The sequence below is a fragment of the Typopeltis vanoorti genome, chromosome 9 (genome assembly GCF_054136105.1).
Source record: "Typopeltis vanoorti isolate ZY-2024b chromosome 9, IOZ_Tvanoo_1.0, whole genome shotgun sequence".
Lineage (NCBI taxonomy): Eukaryota > Metazoa > Arthropoda > Arachnida > Uropygi > Thelyphonidae > Typopeltis > Typopeltis vanoorti.
In genome coordinates this window covers 42,250,416-42,263,313 of record NC_143557.1, presented here as the reverse complement: position 1 = coordinate 42,263,313, position 12,898 = coordinate 42,250,416, and positions in this window count along the sequence as shown.

Here is a 12,898-nt window from a genome sequence, read left to right as displayed (position 1 = left end):
GATTGGGGGGCGAATTAGCATCCCCAAAGCACCAGTAGCTAGTGACTGGGTAGCTTCTCGAGAAGTTCTCTACGTCCCAATGCTTATAAAAATGGGTTTCTTGAATCAGGAGGATATTAATTTTGTACCTTAACATTAGCTTCCAGACAGTGCATTGTGCAAAGGGGTTGCGTAAACCGTTGGTGTTTAAAGTGGCAATTTTAAAATCCATGTTGGTATTTGGAGGAAGGGGGGGTGTTGTCTGTTTGTTGCTCTACATGTTCCACTTGCTCCACCTTTGCAACTCGTTGCAAAGGTGGAGCAAGATACCAACACTCCTATCTCAGTATCTCCTATAATGCAAAACATCTCCTTGCTTGCTCCACCTTTGCAACGAGTTGCCCTGGTGTTGTACCACCTTAACCCAGTCCTGAAGATATTTTCAGGCGCAAACTTCGTTTGCTCACGCTTGGATAAATGATTAAACTAAATTTATTATACTAACCAAGTGAAAAATAAACCTTCAACATCTTTCTCTAAATCCAGAGTAAATTATTAAAAAAGGGTGGCACACCAATTGGCAATTCCTATAGGTAGAGATGACCTGCTAATGCTTCTGCCTGGTATCTCCACTTGGGCCTGGCTCCCACTGAAGAGACCTCAATATCAACATCGACAGAACGCAGCGGATTCCAGAGACTTCCCGAGGACCCCCGAGAAAGCTCCAGCTGAAGGCAGACGTCTACCTCTCAAGAAGATCCAGTTTCAACGTCCCGAAAAGAGAGCTCCATGCTCAGATTCCACAGTAGTACCCCAGCTTTGGTAAGACCTTTTTTTTTCTTTTTATTGCCTGTTTTATCCGTCTATTCTGGTATCGCTTTGTTTGCGGCGAGGAACGCCCAACGTTCCTCGATTTTGCCCTCCCTTACATCCCCTTTCTACACCCAGTAGTCAGGAATTTTGGTAACCATGTCGCATTTTTTGCCTAGAACTAGAACGCTCGGTATCGAGCTCACGAAGCCCGTAGATCAGCGGGCGTTAGCGAGAGCTCTAATCGAAACAGTAGGGGCTGAAAATATATACGGTTTTATACCTTATGGGAACAATAGATTCCAAATAGTGGTCAAAAGCGAACAAACAAAAAAGAAATTATTAGAGGGTTTCATTTGTTGTGGGCAAACAATCAGACCGTTTCTAGTAGGGAGCCTATGCAAAACGCTAAAAATTACCAGGTTTCCACTAGAATACCTAGAGAATGAACCTGAAGTCAAGAAATTCTTCAGTCAATGGGGGAAATCCATGATATTAAAGCACTTGAGCACGCCGACTATAAAGGATGGAAAACGAGACGTTGAAATTCAGATTGACATAAAAAAAGAAGTCCCCAATTTTGTTTTTTTTTTTGGGGGGGGGGGGAACGAGGGTAATGGTGAACTACCCAGGTGTGAAAAAAAGGTGCTTTAGATGTAATTCGGAGGAACACCTTGGGGCAGATTGCCCTCGAATACAATGCAGAAATTGCAAATCGTCAAAGCATAAAATAGAAAGCTGTACAGAACCCTGTATTAAGTGTGGGGCTCTGACCCACAAATTGGACACATGTCCGAACAAGACACACTCAGAAGCAACAGGAGGGACCACAACACCGATTAGGGCAACGCCCATCGGGAACCCTGAGAAAATATCAAGGAGCGATTTTCCGGAGCTCGGCCAACAGGAAGCAGCAACGGAAACGAAAACCCCAAAGATACCCAAGGCAAGCCGCCACACACAGAACATCACCAGCATCAATGTGGCAAACCATGAAGCTTGCAGGAAAGAGGAAGAGGTCACACCCCACCCCAACAAAGCGCGCAAGAGAAACGGAATCACAGGAAAAGAAATAAAGCGAAACAAAGCAGCATGATGTCATCGGAGGACGAAACAGAGACCACAGGTCAATGTCGAACAATAGGCGCAAAGCCCCTCGACAATGACGTTACAATGTTAGAGCCTACCCCCAGTAATGGATCAATTGGCACAACCCCAAGTCCACAAAATGGACTCTGACGAAGACAGGGACTCTACAGACAGGCTCGTCATTGTCTCGGATGCTCAAAGTGCAACCAGCTCCGACCTTCATAAAACAAACACCAGATAACGTCCCCCCCCTCATTCTAACACCACACCATGGAAGTTAAAATCGCAACTTTAAACACTAATGGACTACGCAACCCCTTTGCGCAAAGCGCTGTCTGGAGGCTAATGTTAACACACAAAATTAATATCCTCCTGATACAAGAAACCCATTTCTATAAGCACTGGGACGTGGAGAACTTCTCGAGAAGCTATCCGGTCACCAGCTACTGGTGCTTCGGGGACGCTCACTCGCGAGGGGTGGGGATACTAATTCGCCCCCCAATCGCGGGGGGGTTCTTCAACGTCCAAAAAGACGCCACAGGACGCCTAGTAACGGTGGACTGGAAGTACGGTGGCCGTACCATCCGACTGGCTGCAGTTTACGCCCTGAACAATCCATACCACAGAACTGGTCTCTTCTCAGCCCTTGAAAACTATCTCCTGGGAGCAGAACACCTAATAGTTGCAGGAGACTGGAACTGTGTGGAAGACACACGTCTAGACAAAATCGGTGGGAATCCAAACAACGGAACTGGCGGCATTGACGCTTTAAAACGATGCTGTATTAATTTTGATCTTGTCGATATCTGGAGGCGGAATAACCCCTCCAAAGTAGAAACTACGTGGTGCCGCGGCCAGATAGCGACAAGACTAGACAGGGTGTACGTGTCCCAAAACTTGGAACAATATGTTCAGAGGATACGTCACACTGCAGTGCACAACATGACAACCGACCACAAAATGGTCATACTCAAAATCACGCTCCCAGAGGTTATGGAAACAGCCAGAGGGCCTTGGAGGCTTCCTCCCACCTTTCCCAGTCTTTTTAGCGACCAGCTACAGAACCTCTGTGAGAGATGGACAAACACCAACTGGGACTGGGAAAACTGGCTGAGCTTCAAGTGGCAGGCTAGGGAACTGTTCCAAAAATGCGGGCGCGAAAGGGCCTTCCAACAACGCAAACGGCTGAGGGATCTCTACAGGGAACTCGGCTGGTACCGGACAAACGAACGGAGCGGAGTTCCCTGCGGACATCTTATCAGGCAAGTAGAAATAGAGCTGCAGCAAGAGCGGCAGAGTAGAGTCGAAGACCTCGATTTTCGAACGAGACTATCTCGGAAATTTGGAAACACCTTCCGCCGCATTCTACAACCAACAACGGGTGGCGGCTAATGATGAGAAAACGATTCACCAGATCGAGGAGAAGGGCCAAATTTTATGCTCAACCAACGAAATACTCCGTCACTTTCATCAGCAGTATATCGGTATCTTCTCTGACCTGCAGGGCACGGATGACTTCAGTGAGTGGGACGCAACACGTTTTCCCGATCATCTTAGTGCCCTGCAGGACAGGCCGATAACTGCAGCCGAATTAAAGGCCACGTGCAGAATGATGAAAACAAAGAAGACCCCAGGGCCAGACGGACTGGGGATAGAATTCTATAGATCTATCTGGGAATTTGCATTGGCAGCGTTAATAAACATCTTTAACGAATTCCTCACTTCGGGAAACATCCCTGAGGAATTCATTAAGAGCCACACCATCTTTATCCCCAAGAAAGACTGAGATCGGACTTTGTCGAATAACTGGTGTCCAATCTCCCTAACCAACGTAGACTACAAGATTTTTGCAAAAATTATCTGCACGCGCCTTAAGGGCAGTATCGAAAAAATAATAACAAGCTCACAGGTCTACGGGATCCCTGGTAGATCTATGGAATTCAATCTCTTTTTGTTAAGAGACTTGATCAAACTGGCCAAAGAGAAAAAATACCCCCTGGCACTTCTCTCCACCAACCTGGAGAAAGCATTTGACAGCATCAACCACAGGTACTTGCAGAACATCCTACAAAAAACAGGCGTGGGCCCGAGACTTCGGCATACACTTAAAAACATGTATGCGGAAGCCACGACCCAACTATCTATTAATGGGTTTCTAACAGAACCAATCCGCATAAAGAGAGGGGTTAGGCAAGGCTGCCCGCTAAGCCCCCTCCTCTTCTCCCTAGTATTAGAACCCCTAATCAAAAGAATTGATAACACCCCCGCAATTAACGGTATTCCACTGCCCCAAGGCTCCAGACAATGCAAAATAGTGGCATATGCAGACGATGTAGTGGCTACACTCAGAGACTCTGAGTCCATCTATATCTATCTGCACACGCTGCAAAAATTCAGCATAGTCAGTGGTCTTCGCGTTAACGCACAAAAAACCAAAATCAAAAGTTTCGGAAATTTCCATAGCACTGGACTTCCCTACGGTTTAACACTACAGACACAGCCCCTAAGTATACTAGGCGTGCCCTTTTCAGACACCCTAGCACTACCAATCCAAAAATTGCAGGAGACAAGCAGGGAAAGGATAAGGCTGTTCAAACCAACCTTCTTCTCCTTTTATGGCAGAGCGACAGTAATAAAAACAATCGTCACCCCAATGCTGATGCACACTGTCAATATCACAGACATCACACTGGCACAAGAAAATAAATTATCAAAAGAACTCCTGGATTTCTTCTGGAATGGGAGAAAACGCGAAGTAAAGAAAGAATACCTACAACTCAAACAGGAAGAAGGGGGTTATGCTCTGCCTGATCACAAAAGCTTGCTACAAGCAAACACGTTCAAAACCGTACGGAAGGCCTTAAACTCCAACCACATTTCTGGCCTACTAATTAGATATTTTATAGGACTTTTCCTCCCCCTCTTTGGGATCACGGACTATGCTGGACCCCGCGCAAGGGGGGTGCCCAAGTGGTACCGTACATTAGTGAAATCTATCAGAACACTCAGAGACAGAGGAATAGCAATCCTCACACACAAACCCAAAGCAGTATACTGGGATTTCTTTCAACTTTCCAGGCGTGATACACCCAATCTTAGTACAAATAATGAAATTCTCTTCAGAAACATCAAAAATAGCTGGGGACAGCCTTTTCATCGGGATCTAGCCTGGAGAATAGCCTACGGGCGGCTCCCGGTGAAACTGGTGAAATCCCGGCATGTACCTAACCCGTGCGACCCATTCTGCGATGTCTGCCGGGACGTGGAAACGGTGGACCACTTCTTTTATTTTTGCCCACCAGCCCAACGCATCTGGCGGAGACTCAGCACAGCATTGGGAATCCACATGCTAACAGTAGAAGAGGTCGTACTACTACAATTCCCGCCACCAGTCCAAAAAACCCAAAAGTTCACTATCTTCCTAATCAATGTACTAAAATATCACATCTGGAAAGTACGAAAAAAATCCCAGGTACGAGACGCAAATTTAATGTATGCAAGAATAAGAAAAGGTTTCTTTTTCTACTTACCCAAATTTCTTGCACAAGAAAGGCACTTACTAGGAGACTAAATTTGTGAATCAATACTGCAAACCACCGACAATATGCTTTCTTATACAGGGACGCATCAAGCCCTGTATATCTCTTTAGAACCCAAAAAACCCACCATCCCCCCCCACCCCAGGAAAAAGAATAACCACTCTGTCTCCCCTAGCCACAAAGCTTTTGCTGGCACGGTTTCTTTACTCCAAACAAGGGGGGGGGGGGGAGAGCTGAGAACCCGGGTGGCGAAGGCTTACTGCGAGGCGGTGCCGCTCCTCGTGAGCGGCATCTCCCGGGCCAGTCTCTTCCCCATTCTAAGTCCCAGTGGTACCAGGTATACAAGTTCCTCAGTAAGTTCCTATTCATTCCTACTTACCGGACCTTAAGTCCTGTTATTTTAGATTTAAAATAAATATTTAAATAAGTCCTATTATTTACATCTTGTCTTTAAAAAAAAAAAAAAAAAAAAAAAAAAAAAATTATTTACCTGGAATAAAAATAAGGATATTATATCTAGTAACATAAAAAGAACCTCCATTAATACTGGAGTAAATCATTACTTTAGATAAAATAATATGTGAACTATAGACAAAAGTCTATGTTTAACCTTTTTCTAAACAGGTAAATTGAGATTATATGTTACAGACCAATTAGCCAATAAGGCTAAACAGGTTGACTGAGGCCTCTTTTTACCTCCTACTATCCTACTCTATCTTATATCATACTCCTCTTTTACTGTCTGCTGATCCTCAGCATGCTTTATTCTCCAAAGGCCAATGATGAGAGACATGAACTCCCATTCTACCTCAATAAAGGTTGAAACTAGTCTGGGTAGTGGCCCTTCCCTTAATGCATAACATTAGACATATCCGCAAGGAGATGTGTTTTGCATTATAGGAGATATTGAGATAGGAGTGTTGGCAGCTTGCTCCACCTTTGCAACGAGTTGCCATGGTGTTGTACCACCTTAACCCAGTCCTGAAGATACTTTCAGGCGCAAACTTTGTTTGCTCACACTTGGATAAAGGATTAAACTAAATTTATTATATCCAGAAAATAGATGGAGCTAGAGATTTAGGGGGTGGTGGTAGACAGAGAATTAAAGTTAAGAGGTCATATTGCTAAGGTAATCCATAAGATTGCTTGGTTATTGAAGAACACATTAACAAGTAGAGATAAGGAAGTATGGTCTGGTCCCCTGGATTTCTTGGGGATGAGGAAGCAGCGGAGAGGATTCAGAGGTGAGTGGCCTGTGGAATGTTACCTATGAGGATGGAATGAAGGTATATGTGGATTGCAGAAGTTGGTGATAGGAGAAAAAGAGGTGATATGATACAGGAGATAGTGGTTAGTGTATCCGCTCTCCAGCCAAAAGGTTGCAGGTTCGAGGCTAGTGGTGGTGGGCAGTAGATGGCGTTGGTGTAGTTGCAGTTTGTTGTAGTTGCTGATTGAGTGATGGAGACAGAAAGTTGTAGAGTAGGTATCCTCCCTTGATGAGTCTTTGGACTTCCTGGAGGTCTCAATAATAATAATAATAATAATAGAAACATTTAAGTTGCTTAAAGGGTTTTATAGGATAGATGCAGGGGAAATGTTTCATCACTTGGCTAGAGGGATCAGAAGAAGGGGTTATCCCTGAAAGTTGAAAAAAGGTGTGGTTAGTAGGGGGACTAGATTTTGCTCAGAGAGTTGTAAGTACGTTGTCTGTTAATGGGATCAAGGAGAGGTATGATAGATTGTGTCTCCTGCGATGAGTTGTCTGTAATAATTATTATATATAGGTGAAAATTGTGCAATTAAATTTAACATAAGTTATTTTTTTTTTTATTTCTAGCATTATACATACTTGCATTCTTCTAGTTCTAAGATAGAAAAACTATATCCCTTTAATTTTGAGAATAACTTATTAGCGGTTTACAATCTGAACATTTTGATGCATTAGTGTCTAACTAAAAACACCAGTAGGAGTACCAGGTGGCATGTGGTGGAAAGAAAGCATAAATTATTGTTAATTTGGTATGGCTGTTACCACCAGTTTAAAAATATGTTACTAAGATTACATATTTAGTGAGGAAAGAATATTGAGTTTGTAAATAATTTAACAATTCTTTTCTCAAAATTGAAAAAGGCATATATTGATTTTTTTTTTTTTGGGGTGCTTAAGGGTCAAAGCTGTATAACTGAGAGGAGACCTCCACATAGCCTTTAAAGGAATGCGGAGAACCGACCAGGGCTTCTGACCTAATGTCCAATCCTCACCTTCTCGTGGTGCACCCTGTTGGGTATCTACTTTGATACTGAACGAACGAGGATGGGCTGGCAATTTGGGATTTAGCCGACCAAATTGTATTCTTATTGGTTAAACCAAAATAAAAAATGATGGTACAACATGACAAAATTTCATGCCGGCTGGGGCGTCGCCCGGTTAAACAAGGCCCCCGTTGTTTTCGCCAGGGAACCAGGGCGAACAGCGAAAAGTCAGCTACTGGAACAAATCTGAAAACAAACCCCAACTCAACATCACCAGAGTTAAAGATCGGTACTATCAACGTAAGAAGCCTGAATGGCAAAGAAATGGAGCTAGCTGAGGAATTAGATAAGTACCAGATCGACATAATAGGGGTGACTGAAACAAAAAAGACCAAAACTGGTGAGATCTTTCTGAGCAATAAATACAAAATGTTATATTCAGGCAATGACAATCAAGGAAAAGAAGAGTAGCCATAGTATTCAACACAAAATACGAGGCTAATCTTCTTGAATGGCACTCAGTCTCAAGTAGAGTAATGTGGGCAAATATGAGAATGGGGAACTGGACAATGAGACTTATTTGTGCCTATGGTCCCACAGAAGGTTCTACTAAGGTAGAAGTGGAGGAATTTTTTGAGGCTTTAGAAAAAGCAACTGACACAATGAAAAAGGAAAAGTTGGTCCTTGTTGGGGATCTAAATAGCAGAGTAGGAAATGATTGTGAGACATACAAAAATATTTGGGGAAAATTTGGAGAAAAGAGCAAAGCTAATAATAATGGCAAATATCTGTTGGATTTCTGCTCAGGACATGGACTGGTTATTACTAACACCATGTTCCAACATAAAAATGTGCACAAATTCACATGGAGAGAAGAGGCTAGGAATAAGAAAAGTCTCATTGACTATGTTATTGTTGATAGTGATGTTTTCTCCCTGGTGCAGGACACCAGAGTGTACAGAGGATTTGAAATTGGAAGTGATCACTATTTAGTCTTGAGCAGGATAAAATTTAATTTCATATTGAAAAGAATAACATGTAAGAAAGTTTTAAAGCGAATAAAAGTTGAGCAGCTCTCAGATGTGAACTGTAGACTAAAATACAGAAATATTATTGAAAAGAAAATGAGAGAGTTTGAGAACAGGAATCAAACCTTGGAGATTCAGTGGCAAACTCTGAAGGAAACATTGATTGATTCTGCCAGAGAGGCATGTGGTGAGGTTGTGTGCAAGGATAAAAAAATCAGAACTCCCTGGTGGACACAGGAAGTTAAAGAGGCAGTGAAGGAAAAGAAGAAAGCATATCAAAAGTTCCTGGCAAATAAGTCAGCTTTTACTCTTACAGAATACAGAGACAAATGTAAGAAAGCTAAACAGTGTGTAAAACTTGCTAAACAAAAGTCATGGGAGGACTTTGGCAAGAATATAGAAAATAAATATCAAGAAGGTGGCAAAATATTCTGGAGGTTGTTGAAGAAGCTTAGAAATGGAGGAAAGAGTGCTGTAAAAGGAATTACAGATGATAAAGGTGAAATGAAAACAGAAGAAAAAGATATCCTTGAAGTATGGAGTAATTACTTTGAAAAACTGCTAAATGAAACAAGCAGTGATGACAGCACAGTGATAAAAAACACTGACCAGGCATGCAGTCAGGAATACATATCCATACTTGAAGTAGAAAAAGCCATCAAAGGCTTGAAATGTGGAAAGGCAGCAGGAGTAGATGATATTCGACCAGAAATGCTGAAGTATGGTGGTATAAGAGTCTTACAGTGGCTGCACTGCATAGTTCAGAAAGCCTGGACAGAGGGACAAATTCCCGATGATTGGAGTAGAGCTCTCAGAGTACCCATATATAAAAAGGGAAATAAAACTGAATGTGAGAATTATAGAGGTATTTCCCTACTGAGTGTTCCTGGCAAGATATATAAATATACTTGAGAAATGGTTGAGAAGAATTGTGGAAGAAAAGCTTAGTGAAGAGCAAGCTGGATTCAGGCCAAATAGAGGCTGTCAGGATCAGATCTTCACTTTATGACAAATAGTGGAGAAAGCATGGGAATATAACAAAGATCTGTATTTAAGTTTTGTCGATTTGGAAAAGGCATACGACAATGTGCCAAGGGAGAAGCTATTCAATACGCTGCAGTTATATGGTGTCAATGGGGCATTATATCAAGCGATACTTAGTCTTTATTTGAGTTGTGAGTCAGCAGTTAGAATTGAAGGAAGTACAGGAAGATGGTTTAATGTTAAATCTGGTGTGAGACAAGGATGTACATTATCCCCTCTGTTATTCATTATCTATATGGATCACATTATGAAGGAATGTGGTATTAAACCTGATATCCAAATTGGAGATGTTAATGTCAGCTCTTTGCTTTATGCGGATGATGTTATACTTCTAAATAAATCCGCTACAAGTCTGCAAGATTCTCTGACTAAATTGAATAGCTGTTGTAATAGATATGGTATGAAGGTCAGCAATAAAAAGACAAAGACAATGAAAATAGGCAGAATCATTGAAAATGTCAACTGTGTTGTGAATGGAGAACCTGTGGAACAAGTAAAACATTTCAGCTACTTAGGCACAATTTTCACTGAAGATGGTAAACTAAATATAGAAATAGACAACAGAATCAGCAAAGCTGGTATGGTGGGAAGTCAATTGAATAAATTCATATGGAATAAGAAAGAAATTAGTCGGAACACTAAATTAGCTGTATACAAGACAGTGTTCAAACCAATTTTAACTTATGGATCTGAGAGCTGGGTCAGAAGTAAAACACTTGACCAAAGACTAGAGACCGCAGATATGAGAGGCGTGAACAGATGGCATCAATGGCAATATCATATTAAAAACGAGGATATTAGGAAAGAACTTGACATTGTCAGCATCCAGGAATGCGTTAGCAGAGCTAATCTCAGATGGTATGGTCACTTAAATAGAATGGGAGAGGAAAGATTAGCAAAACAAGTGTTCTCTGCCAGGTTGGCAGGAAAACGACCCAGAGGAAGACCAAGATATAGGTGGATTGATACGGTGCAAAGTGCCTTAGACGATAGAAATATAAGATCTGATAATGTTGGAGTCTTGACAAGTAACAGACTGATTTGGAGGAAAATTGTAGATAGGAAGTTAGTAATGATGTAATTTTTTCATGTAGTACTGTCATATCCTGTACACCCCTTGAGGGTACATGGCAGGAATTTGATGATGATGATGATGATATATTGATTTGCAAAAGCATTGCTGCAGTGATGATGATAATTTATCCAAGGATAACCTCACATTGGAAATATATCAATTAAAAGAAGTTAGATAATACCACAGAATTAGAAAATGTGGAAAAATGTTTAATGAAACTTAGACAGGATAAGAACAAGAAGAGGCAGGAAAGCACTGAACTTAGTAATCATAATATTAATAACAACAAGGTAAGTCAGTTAAAATCTAAGGGGAAAAAAAGTGATATGGTATGGTGATTCAATCTTAAAACTTGCGCTTGCTGAGCGAGTCACTGATTCTAGTTTCCCAGTGGAGGGGGGGAGTAAAGGAGATTGTAGTTCTGGTAGGTACTAATACTTTAAGTAGCAACAAATATAAAATGTGGGAAGAAGTGATAGAGTAAAAATTGTAGGTTTGCTAGCCAGATTGACAGTACTAAGTTAAGAAGGAGTGTAATGATAGCAAATGATTTCATGTGCAGGCTGTGTAGAAGAAATAGATGCAAGTTTTCAGATGTGTGGGGTGTGTATAATATCAGGAAAGATTTGCATAAAAGAGATGGCTTGCACTTGAATTCAATTTGGCATCAGAAGCCTGCAAAAATTACTTATTGTATGAGCCCTAATGGAGAGAAACCAAGGGAGGAATGGGAAAAATGTGTGTGAAAGTTCAGCTATGGTATCCAAACATGAGAAAGATGTGAATATGCTTTGGGTTCAGACCTTTTGAGTATGTCTGGGAAGGGAAAAGAGAAAGTTCATGATTAGTTTAATAGAGTGAAATGATTAACAGTAGTATTTAATGCTTCCAACCTTTTGTCTCAGTTACAGAGACATCGTCAGGGAGTACAAAATGAGACTTGTAATACACACAGCACAAAACTAACTAAAACACGTGAATGAAAGACTAGAGTCCTAACTAGGTGGGGCACCCTAGGATGCAAACAGGAATCTAAGTATTATGTCAAGATCCCATTATAAGAATAGGCTAGGTGGTAATTTAACATGTCTATACACAAATGCCAGGAGCATCAGAAACAAAGGGTTTGAGTTCATTTCATCCTAAGATTGTTGGCATTAGTGAAATCTGGCTATCAGAATCAGATATGGTAACTGGGATCAAGTGTAATGGGCGTACTATTTTTTAGGAATGACAGAAGAGATAGGAGAGGAGTAGTAGTGCTAATGATATCAGATGACTTAAATCCAGTTAGGGTAGAAACACAAGAAAACGATAGTAAAATGTCCCATGTAGCAGTGAGTTTGAGGCTATGTGGTGGGGTGTTGCTACAGACCTGGCAGCTCAGTTGTAGGGGACAAAGAAATGCATTGCCAGTTTAGCCTTATGATCACTAAATGAATGATCATTATGGATGACTAATTTTCCAAACATTGATTGGGTAGAAGAGAAATCTCAAGTTAAGAATGAAGAGGAATTTATTGAATTGTTGCCAGACAGCTTTCTCAAGCAACATGTGAAAGAAGGAACTCTAGGTCAAAGAGTGTTGGATTTGTTCATAGTGTCAGAAGGGATCCTTGTTAAGAATATGGCTTTATCATCAGCTTGTGACAGTGATCATGCTGTGCTTTCTTGGGAAGTATCTAATATTGATGTTCCCATTAAAACAGGTTACATGCTGAACTACAAAGCTAGAAATTATTATCAACTTAGAAGAATACTATGTTTGGTCCCATGGTATCAGTTACTGAATGGAATATTTAAAAAAGTCCTTAAATGAGATAGTATCTGAATGTAGCCCTAGTATTCAATGAATGAAATGGATGTGCAACCTTATTAAGCAAGAGATCCACAAGAAGAAGAAGATAATGTGGAAAGAATATTGTGAAAGGAGCTATAAAATGTATAAAGATTAGACCAGAAAAGTAACGAGTATTATCCAGAAAACTAAATCGAGTATGAAAAGAAAATGGTCACGAAAGCTGAAGGCATTCCAAAAGAATGATTGTGGAAGAATAATTTTATTGATTGCAGATTGTTCT